General features: G+C 35.5%; 1 long non-coding RNA gene across 1 annotated transcript in view; it reads right to left on the bottom strand.

The window, feature by feature from the left end:
• Positions 1–1,164: 1,164 nt before the first annotated feature.
• LOC128313036 (uncharacterized) overlaps positions 1,165–11,492 on the bottom strand; it is a 65,943-nt gene continuing 55,615 nt past the window's right edge. The window contains exons 2-3 of the long non-coding RNA XR_008293149.1: positions 9,676–9,793; positions 1,165–2,167 (exon numbers count right to left, since the gene is read on the bottom strand). This is a non-coding gene — a long non-coding RNA (uncharacterized LOC128313036). The remainder of the gene's footprint in view (positions 2,168–9,675; positions 9,794–11,492) is intronic.

The raw sequence follows: 11,492 nt of genomic DNA, 5'->3' as shown, positions 1-11,492 counted from the left end.
GATCATGGGAGAAACAATTTATAACTACTGGGAAAATCTGAAGAATCAGTGAGTCTCTCATTGATATTATGGTATTCTTCATTTAATGAAAAAACAAGGGTGTTTTTATTTATTTATTTATTTATTTATTTATTTATTTATTTATTTTCAATATATGAAGTTTATTGTCAAATTGTTTCCGTACAACACCCAGTGCTCATCCCAAAAGGTGCCCTCCTCAATACCCATCACCCACCCTCCCCTCTCTCCCACCCCCCATCAACCCTCAGTTTGTTCTCAGTTTTTAAGAGTCTCTTATGCTTTGGCTCTCTCCCACTCTAACCTCTTTTTTTTTTCCTTCCCCTCCCCCATGGGTTTCTGTTAAGTTTCTCAGGATCCACATAAGAGTGAAACCATATGGTATCTGTCCTTCTCTGTATGGCTTATTTCACTTAGCATAACACTCTCCCGTTCCATCCACGTTGCTACAAAGGGCCATATTTCATTCTTTCTCATTGCCACATAGTATTCCATTGTGTATATGAACTACAATTTCTTTATCCATTCATCAGTTGATGGACATTTAGGCTCTTTCCATAATTTGGCTATTGTTGAGAGTGCTGCTATAAACATTGGGGTACAAGTGCCCCTATGCATCAGTACTCCTGTATCCCTAAAACAAGGGTGTTTTTAAAGAGAACATAACTACTACCAAAAAGGGAAAAGGTGTTTTTAATCTAAGTTTTGAAGGATTGATGAAACACATACAAGTAGTTTTTTATTTAGAAACTCATAACTTTTCCATGACATGGATAGATATAGCACTATATAACTTAATTTTTTTGTTTTTATTTATTCATTTATTGAGAGAGAGAGAGGAGTACAGACAGAGAGAGAGGGAGAGAGAGAGGATCCCAAGCAGGCTCCACATTGTCTGCCCAACGTGGGGCTTGAACTCACAAACTGTGAGATCATGATCTGAGCCGAAACCAAGAGTTGGACACTTCACCAACTGACCCACTCAGGTGTCCCATATAACTTGATTAAACACAGCTCTTTTGATACACAAGAGAATCAGGAGTGGAACAGAGAGACAGTAAGTTTTGAAAAACAGTACCCTTGTATTAATTGTCTACAGCTATCAGAAGGAATTACCACAATTGTGGTGAACTGAACAACACAAATATATGTAGGACTTTGGAAGGTTGGAAGTCTGACACAGGTCTCACAAAGCTAAAATCAAGATGTCCACCTGAGCTGGTCACCCTCTGGAGGCTCTAAATGAGAATCTCTTTCCCCACCTTTTCCAACACCTTTCCACATTCCTTGGTGTGCAGCCTGTTTCTATCTTCAGAACTGGCCCCATGACAGCTCTCTGAATCATCTGCCATTTCCACATCCTCTTTTTGATCAAAGTTGGGAAAGGTGCTCTGCTTTTAAGGGACTACATGAGTAGTTTGGACCTACATTGAGAATCCAGGATCACCTTCCTACCTAAAAGGTCCTCACTCTTACTCACATCAGCAAAGTCCCTTTTGCCAAGAAAGGAAATATATTATTCTCAAATGTGGTTGTTTAGAGAACTGTTATTTTGTCTACCACACTCTGTTTCAAAGAAGTTAATATGCTATTTCCATTGTACTTAAATTCTCTTGCAAAGAATTAAAGAAACCTTTCTCAGTTGCTGACTGCCACACACACACACACAGGTTTGCTCACAAGTAAAAAAAAAAGTAACAATAAAATATTTTACATTACATGTTATTTTACATTACATGTTAATAATAACTAAATTTAACAAATTTTGAATTTTAATATGACTAGTTTTATAAAGTCAATGATGTATGATCATTTTCTTTCTGATAAAATCATAAGCCAGATTTTCTGGGGAAATTAGTAAATGGGGACTGAAAGTCAATGACAATTGCCATTTGTTCTATCTGCTTTAGTGTGAAATTCTTTTATGAAATTAAAGAGCATAAAACTAATATAATTGACGGATGGCAAAAAGTAACAAAAGGTCATCCTGATACTGCTACTCCAACATTTTCAATAGACAAGACACTTCTGTATGGTTGATGTCTAGCAAAAGTTCTCTGAAGTCAAGAGCAGAGTCTTGCCAGTTTTCTTGTCTCATATAGTGTCTTTGGGGCCCAGTGCCGTCTCAGCAGAACATCACTCTCGAGTCCTAGGAAGTAAAGAAGGGTGCCTTTTAAACAGTACCACATCATTGCATGGAGTTAGTTTTTATATTTGTTCTGTGTTTACATAAATTCTGAGTAGGATTTAACTTATTTCACTGATGGCCCAACTGGGTCTTCCAATATCTGATTTAGGATGACATACACAATGTTAATCCAGCCTAAAATTATCTTCAAATTAATTAATTTCTATTTGCTAGGAAATTCCACATTTAAATATTCAGGCTGATACTATTTCTTAAAATTATAATAGTAAATAAGATAAGTGAAATCTTGTACTAGAGAAAAATTCCAACTGACTGAGCATTATGTTTCTTGATCAAGGACAGTTTAGCTTTTGGAAACTGGACAAAATGAAAAACGACTCTAGTCCTTAAAATGGTTACTGTGTAAATCAAATTAGGGATTGACAGTGCAGAAACTTCCTGTAGTTCAACATTCTTCCCAAACCATCTAATCAATAGAAGCATGATCAACAGGAATACAATGTAGTTGTCACCTTGGCCTTTTAAGTGTGGTCAGACAGCACATTGATGAGAGAGAAATGCTAACAATTGGAAGCAATTGAAGAAAAACAGGTAGCATTTCAAGAGCAACAGTAGAAATGTCTGAGTCTTACCTTTAGTATTAACTCCTGCAGAAACTACTAATTTCAAGGAAATACATCTTTTGCAATAGAGTATTTGACACTTCTTATTACTTCGTTCATTTTGTTCTTTAAAAGTAGGTAGTAAGGATTCTTATAACTATTTATCCTATAATTGCAAAGCAATTGGAGATTTGAGAGTAAGGATTTTCAAGAATGGAGTCCCGGGACTTCTAGTCATTTATTTCTTTGTCACAGAAATCTGCATTATCTTCCTGGTGGCTATTACCTATGCCACCACACCAAGGAAATTACCTACATCCTAAACTGCTATTTTACTCAAAAAGTATTGATCCCAAGAACAAATACTGTTATATTGTTTTCCATGTTCAAATTAACCTCGAGTAAACCATAAAAAAATTCAACAATGGAAAATGAAACCTAAAATTAGAAAATAATACATGTAATATGATCATATCTATTTATATGCTCATTTATATCATAGTAATTGTTGGATATTTCTAAGAGTGAATCTGCCAAAAACAAACTTTCTTTATAAGAATGGGTCCTAAAAGGAGTTTGATAAAATTATAATGTTTCTCTCTGTATCTTTCTCAGTCTGGTTTTTAAGTTGATTCCCAATTCCATGCCTGATTTCAAAATATATTTCATGGGACATTTTTACAAACATAGATGTATAAACAGTTGACTCTTGAACAATACAGGTTGAAACAGCATGAGTGTACTTACACACAGATTTTAAAAATAAGTAAATATATTGAAAATTTTCTTGGCTATTTGAGACAATTTGGAAAAATTGACAGAGAACCGCATAGCCTAGAAATACTGAAAAAATTAAGAAAAAGTTAGATATTATTGTAAGAATATATAGTAGATATAACATACAAAATATGTGCTAATTAACAATGCTAATTGTAAGAGTTCCAGTCATCAGTAGGCTCCTGGTAGTTTGTTTATCCCGATGTTTTAAATGATTACCTTCTTTTCATTACACTTTTAGAAACATAATTGGAAATAACTTTCTCTTCAGAATCATCCCTTAAATTTTCTTTCCTCTAAAATGTGATTTAAACAAAACGTAATTTAAAAAAAGCAATTGCTTTTGTAAATATCTTGTGTGTAATGAGAGTAAAGGTAACCATTCTGTTTACTTAAAAAAATGAAATGTTTTAAAAATTTATTTTCCTGTGTATTTTTTGAAGTAGTTTGACCACATACATAATACCATTTTATTTATATTTTCCTCCTCTGAAATCTTAGTTATATGTGAAGAAACATAAGTGTTGTGGTGATAACGTGTCATGTGTTAAACTACCATTGAAATGGAAGGTCTCTTATACATACTTCTGAAAGCAGTAATGCTTATATTTATATTCCATTTTATTTTTTATTTTTTTAATGTTTATTTTTGAGAGAGAGACAGAGACAGAGTGCGAGTGGCTAAGGGGCAGAGAGAGGGGCTGACACAGACTCTGAAGCAGGCTTCAGGCTCTGAGCTGTCAGCATGGAGCCCCTCAAGAACCATGAGATCATGACCTGAGCCGATTGGATGATCAACCGACTGAGCCACCCAGGTGTGACATATTCCATTTTAAATTGCATATTTCATTAAAAGAACACGTCTATAAAAGACAAAATGGTAAGCCAACATAATGGCCAAAGGATTTGAGCTACAAAAATGATTATGAAGAATATGAGATTTATACAACCTATCATTCGGCACATTACCTAGCCACACGTCTCCATTTCAATTAGTTTCCATAAATCAAGTCAGAATCAGTAATTTTAAAAAAAATAACTTTTTGAAGTTTTAAAAATACTTTGGCTCTATTGGTGTATCCATTTCCCTACTCTGTAATCTTGTGATTAATAAGCATCCATTTTCAGATTTTTATATATTAATCAAATAATATTGAGAAGTGTTTATATTTACAATATTTGCAAATTTGAAGAGTTATATAAAAAGTATGCAAATAATTATAAACCCAACTCCTCATCAATAGATTAAAGAAGAAATGGGTTGAACTTAAAGAGAAAACTAATGAAAGTGTAACACACTTCTACATTTTAATGTAATCCACTGTATTCTTCAGAACCAATGCTACAGAAATATACGAATTACATCGGTAAGATTTGATTATTTGTATATACTTCCACTGGGCTAACAACCAATGTAGGCATTAAACTTTCGTTTTATCTTCCTCTTAAGAAAAACAATTTTTCTCTGTAAAACTAGTCTATGTTTTAATGAGAGCATAATGATAGTTAAACTCTCTCTGGTGTCTAAAGACATGGAAGTCAATGCATGACTTCTGTCTTAACATAGTATACTAGATGTAAACAACCGAATTTAGTAGCAAGGTATCTTAGTCTTACTTTGTTCTCTAAAACACATCTAACATCAAATCTAAAACATATCTAACACAGAATTCACAGTGCAACTCTTTACTCTGAAAAATATCTGAATATATTCATTAGCTAAACATCTAGATATAGTTATATGCACAAATGGATAATTTCCCATTTTTCAAATCTGACTTTTAAAAATCTTAGATAATCTGTAACTGTTTAAGTCAACTGAATATAACTTAAAGAAACAAAATAAAATAAAATAAAATAAAGGCTATTGATATCACTCATCTCCCACAAAATATCCTCACAGAAATAAATTAGCAGAGTAGTGGGAGTGGAGTGTTTACAATAATATGACAGTTTATTGACTCATGGGTGGTATATGATACCATTGCAACAATCTTGGTAACTCATGAGAATTCTCAAACAATTCACCTGATTGACCAGTGTATTGGAGAATATAATGAAGTCTAATGTAAATCCTGTAATTGCTTGAATAGCAGAGAATACGCAATAAATAATAAGGAAATAAGAAACAATGAATAATAATTTAAATGTTCAATTGCATCTATGAAAATAATAAAAATCAGATTTTTAAATATTTTAACCCATTCCTGGGTTGCAATCAGATGTCAAAGAGATTCTACCCTCATAAAGCATAGTCTCTGGGTAGACAAGCAATCAATGGAACATAATAGGAAACAGAATAAAAATAAATGTGGACATGTCTTATATGTTTTCAAATATATTTTTCATAAAGTTAAAGAATTACAAAATACTCCTTTCTTGCTCATCACAAATGTTATTTTATTAACAACTTGTTCAATATGTAAAAAAGTTCAATAATTTTTTAATAATACATTAAGTATATATATATCATTTCTAATGTTTTTTTCTTATCCCACCAATATCAGACTTCAACTTAGATTTATGCCTTAAACACAAACTTAAATAAGCAGAATGGTATCAGAGATTGTGACCTGGAATATATCTTGCTAATCAAGCTCACACAACTCAAACAGAAGATATTTCAAGAAGCTTCCCTCATAGATCCTTGGAAGACTGTGCAAATGCTTGTAGAATAACATATTTTCTATCCAAGGACCCAGTCCAGATTCAATTTACAAAAATTGGATCAAACTAGGGAATAATTTTTTTCACAAGAATATAGGTTTTCTTAATTAGCTTTTAAATGTTTGTTTACAAATCATTAACCACTGAACAAGGAGGCTGAAGGAGTGCATGACTTAACACTGAACATATATTACCATAAAAGAATAGTCAGATGTGAATGTGAAACAGCCCTGATATGGGCATCAAAAATAAAACTTAGGACACAAAACTTCAGTTCATGCAGAAATTTTTGAGAAACAAACGCAATGGAAGTTTTACTAATATTATAAGGGAATCATTAAATCTGATATTTGTTTCTTTAAAAATGTCTCTCTTCTCTTAATCATGAAATATAGTGCATATTTATTTTAACAGACTTTAAAAGTAATACTTTAAATATCATTTACTAAGCAAGAAAAATGCTAAAAAGAATTATTGTAATTGTGTTAAGTAATTTATTTTGTTTGTATTTGTTCTTGGTTTTCTCCAAATTATTTCTTCTCTTAAATAGAGTATGGAATCACTATTGGCCTAATGAAGTCTCAAATGATTAAAAAATCCCACCATAGGGCAATTACTCAATACTTGAGATAATAACATATTTGCAACAGATTCTTATGGATATCCTTTTCTTTCTTTGAGGAAATGTTTTAACTATGTGTTTTCCAAGAATTTATTAATCAGGATGACAATAAAATAAGCAAATAATATTCAAAATACAACTCTGACTTTATTAACCTTAAAAACATTTCTCTGTTCCCAACTCTGTACATCTGCTTCTCATTTTAGAGATCAGAATTTCTCTCTTGAAAAAATGATAATGAAATTAAGGAAAGAAGGAAGAAAAGAATGAAAGAAAGAAGAAATAGAGGAAGAGAGAGAGGAAAGGATGAAGGAGGGAGAATGGGAGGGAAACAAAAGATAAACCTGATAACCATTAGCCTTAGGACTAGGAAAGTCTTACACAGAAACATATTATTTAATCCTTTACTAAAAGAAAAACCAGGCCGCCACATTATATAAACTTGTCTATCTATATGAAGTAAAATCTGGATTTTTTTTTCTACTTGTTTTTAATGCGTTCATTAATAGTACAATTATTATGTTGTAATACTATCAAGAGTTTGGATGGAATTTAGCCTGCTGGCCATGTTCTTTATCTAAAAATGCTAATGCAAACCTCAAGTTGAGAATTTTAATATATTGATCTATCATTTGGCAAATTGCAGGCTAACAGAATTACACATGCAGCAAGTCAAATATTTCACAGGATTACAAAGCAATATTTATGTGGACACAACTACACTAAACATAAAGTGTCAGCCTATGGTTTCATTTATTCCATAAATATTTATTGAGCACATTTGTGTGGCTGGGACTGCACTGGGACATGGTGACGCTGTGATAAACAAGGCATAGCCTTTGCAGGTAGAACATTTATTCAAGGCAATACTTGGCTTTCTGAACGAAGGGTGCTTCTTTAATTTTTTTAATGTCTTTTAAATGTATTCTTTTTTTAAATTTTTTTTAACGTTTATTTATTTTTGAGACAGAGAGACAGAGCATGAACGGGGGAGGGTCTGGGAGAGAGGGGGACACAGAATGTGAAACAGGCTCCAGGCTCTGAGCTGGAGCACGAAGCCAATGCAGGGCTCGAACCCACAGACCGCGAGATCATGACCTGAGCTGAAGTCGGATGCTTAACCGACTGAGCCACCCAGGCGCCCCTTTAAATTTATTCTTGAGAGAGAGAGAGACAGAGTGCAAGCAGGGGAGGGGCCGAGAGAGGGAGACACAGAATCTGAAGCAGGCTCCAGGCTCTGACCTGTCAGCACAGAGCCCGACGCAGGGCTAGATTCATGAACCTCGAGATCATGACCTGAACAGAAGTCAGACATTTAACCAATTGAGCCACCCAGGCACCCCAAGGGTGATTCTTTAATGGCTCAAATAAATACATGTTAGGGCTAGCAACACAAACTTTTAAGAATAGTTTTCCATAGCATTTTGTTCTTTTTAATTAGGGCTTACAATAATTAATATCTTTGTCTAATATATCTTCCCTTATAAATACCAATGTCTAATTGGGGACATAAAGGAAAAAGATAACATGAAAGCCTCTTAACATCCTACTCAGAACTTTTTTTTTAATGTTTGTTTATTTGTTTTGAGAAAGAAAGAAAGAGAGAGAACGTAAGCAGGGTAGGGGCAGAGAGAGAGGGAGAGAATTCCAAGCTAGCTCCGTGCTGTAAGGGCAGAGCCCGACATGGGGCTTGATCTCACAACTCTGAGATCACGACCTGAGCTAAAATCAAGAGTCAGTTGCTTAACCAACTGAGTCATCCAGGCACCCCTGTACTCAGAACTCTTAAAATACAGTATATGATATATATTTAAGTAAGGAAGAAAGTGAAATGACATTACAAATGACATTACATAATTTAATCCTTCCTTCGGTTGGACTTATTACTTCCCATACACTAAAATCTGTGCGTACACCCTTCCCTATCTCAGTAAGTGGCAACTCCACCTTTGCAGTAATTCTGATAAAAACAAAACAAAACAAAACATCTTGAAGTTATTCTTCACTCCTCTGTTCTGCTCATACCTGATCTCTGACTCCTTAGGAGAATCTGTTAGTTTGATATTAATAATAATAATAACTATTGCTTACTACATGCTAGGAATTGTTCTGAATGCTGTACACATATATTAACTATTTTAATCCCCACTTAATCACATGGGTATGACACTTTCTCATGCCCATTTTACAGATGAAAAAACTGAAGCACAAGATGTTAAGTTAAGGTCACAAGTTAGGAATTGGAGGAGCCAGAATTTAATCTAGAGAGTCTCATGCTAGAGTACATGCACTTAACTATGACCAAGATGGCCATAAAGTCCCCTCCACTGCACTAAACTTCAGACAGGTTTCTTCTTGACCATAGGTCCCTTACTTCTCTTTTCATAGAGCATTTTCTTCAGCAAACTTGTAATTGCACATTCTTTCTCTACCTCTTTGAAACGTAGATAAATTTTCTCCCAGGTTTTGGCCAGTTTTACAACCCAAGAGTACCTTTCTCAGAGATTGGGGAACCATCCTTTTGAAATGTAATCATAGAAGGTGATGGTGTTTTATCCCCCAGTCTCTGTGGGAAGATGGGAGCCTAACTGTGATAAGTAACAATTAGAAAACACATATGACCAAATCATAGTTGACCAACTTCCTCTCTAGGACATTTCCACTAGCTTGTCTCAGTGCTTACACTTCCTTTTTTTTTTTTTTTTTAGCAGAATTGAGTTCAAGCTCTCTCTCTTGTAATAGCCTTGAATAAAGTCACACTTGCCTGTTTAATTTGTCCAGTGCAATTTTTCTTTGACAAATGTCATGCTATTATTTCAAAATGTAACCTGAATACAGACCTTCCTTGCCATCTGCACTGCAAATCACTCTGATCTGAGGCACCATCGTCACTCTTGGATTGATCTTCCTCTGAGTTCTTTCCTCCCTCAGTCTCCTTCAACAGCTGATAGAGTGATCCTGTTAAAACAAAAGTTAGCCATTGGATTCCTTTGCTTGGATCTCTGTCATAGATTGAACTATGAGCCACAATATTCTAGTGAGCCCTTGTATTCATACCCTTTGCCTTGTGACTTTATATTTCCTCCACTAGAGGTGGAATGCATCCTCCAACCTCTTGACTTTGGACTCAGCCATGTGACTTGCTTTGACCAGTGAAGTATTAGTGGAGGCAACACAAGCAGAAACTTGAACTGTCTTTGTGCATTTAAACTTGCTCCCATGTACCTCTAGTATCACTAGAAAAAAATATGACCTGGGTAGCCCATGGGTCCAAGGAGCATAAGAGAACCTGGAGCAGATCTGGACCAATCTTTATCTTGGGAGGAAGCTCATCTGAGACCAGATTAGATCAGCTGACCAACACAACCAAATAGGCATGAGTGAGAACAGATGGTTGTTTGCTAAGCTAGTAGGTTTAGAAATGATTTGTTACACTGAATTATTGTGACAGAAGCTGATGGATAAATCTGCCAATGCCCCTCTCCCTGCCTTACCCAGAGCAAGCTGGCCTTTAATGAGGTCTTGTGCTGCTACCTCTCTAAACTCCTCTCTTGTTCACGTCTCTTTTACCTGCTCCACTCCATCAACACTGATGCCCTTGTTCCTCCTCAAACAGGAAACAAGCTTGCTCCTACTTCAGGGCTTTGCATTTGCTATTGTCTCTGCTTAAAATTCTCTTCCCCCGGGTATCTTCACAATGCTTGTCCTCAACTCCTTTGTATTTTTACTCAAAGGTTACCTATCACTGGGACCTCCCTTGCCCAGCCAACTTACGATTTTGGACCCTTTGGCATCCTGTTTCCCTTTCCCTACTGATTTTGTTGTTTGTCATTTGAATTTTTTTTTAAGGTTTATTTATTTTTGAGAGAGAGAGAGAGCGACAGAGTATGAGTGGGGAGGGGCAGAGAGAGAGGGAGACACAGAATCTGAAGCAGACTCCAGGCTCTGAGCTGTCAGCACAGAGCCTGATGTGGGGCTCCAACTCATCAACTGCGAGATCATGTCCTGAGCCGAAGGCGGACGCTCAACCGACTGAGCCACCCAGGCGCCCCCTGGTTTTTTATCATTTGTTACCATCTAGCACATTTGTTGCCTTGATTCTTGACTGATCTTCCATTACAATATGTCTCATGAATGCAGTCTATTTTTTTCAGTGTTATATCCCCACCACTCAAAACAGTGAGTGGTGGACAAATACTGGGTATAAGAATGAATTTGTATGAATGTCTTTCTATGCAAGTCAGGGTCTCTCTGGTTCCCAGCTGCCATAGACATTCTTTCCTCACAACTGGGACTACCTACCCACTCTTGCAGGCTCAGTCTTATGTTGGCTTCTCATATTAAATTTGGGGAGAAGTAAGCTGAAGAGCCATAATTCAGCTGGAAATTCAACATTAAGGTATTTGGTTTGACTGTTAATCCTTATATCCTGTTTCTTTAAACTGAGCTTCTCATTTATGCCATGCTGGCCACTGGGTTCTTGTCATATTTCCCCAACTGAAGTATCCCTGATAAGCCAGGATTTAAGCAGTATCTTGTTTTTCTTCACCTTCTCTGGCCACTAAAGCTTCTCCATACCGCCCCCCTCCCCCGATTCCTATGATGGACTTCTGCCTTTAAACCAGCATAAAAAGGCAGAGGGGGATTGAAGAGGAAA

Source organism: Acinonyx jubatus, chromosome E4 (assembly GCF_027475565.1).
Source record: "Acinonyx jubatus isolate Ajub_Pintada_27869175 chromosome E4, VMU_Ajub_asm_v1.0, whole genome shotgun sequence".
Taxonomy (NCBI): Eukaryota; Metazoa; Chordata; class Mammalia; order Carnivora; family Felidae; genus Acinonyx; species Acinonyx jubatus.
The sequence above is the reverse complement of the archived record's forward strand: the minus strand, read 5'-3'. Positions and strand labels throughout refer to the sequence as shown.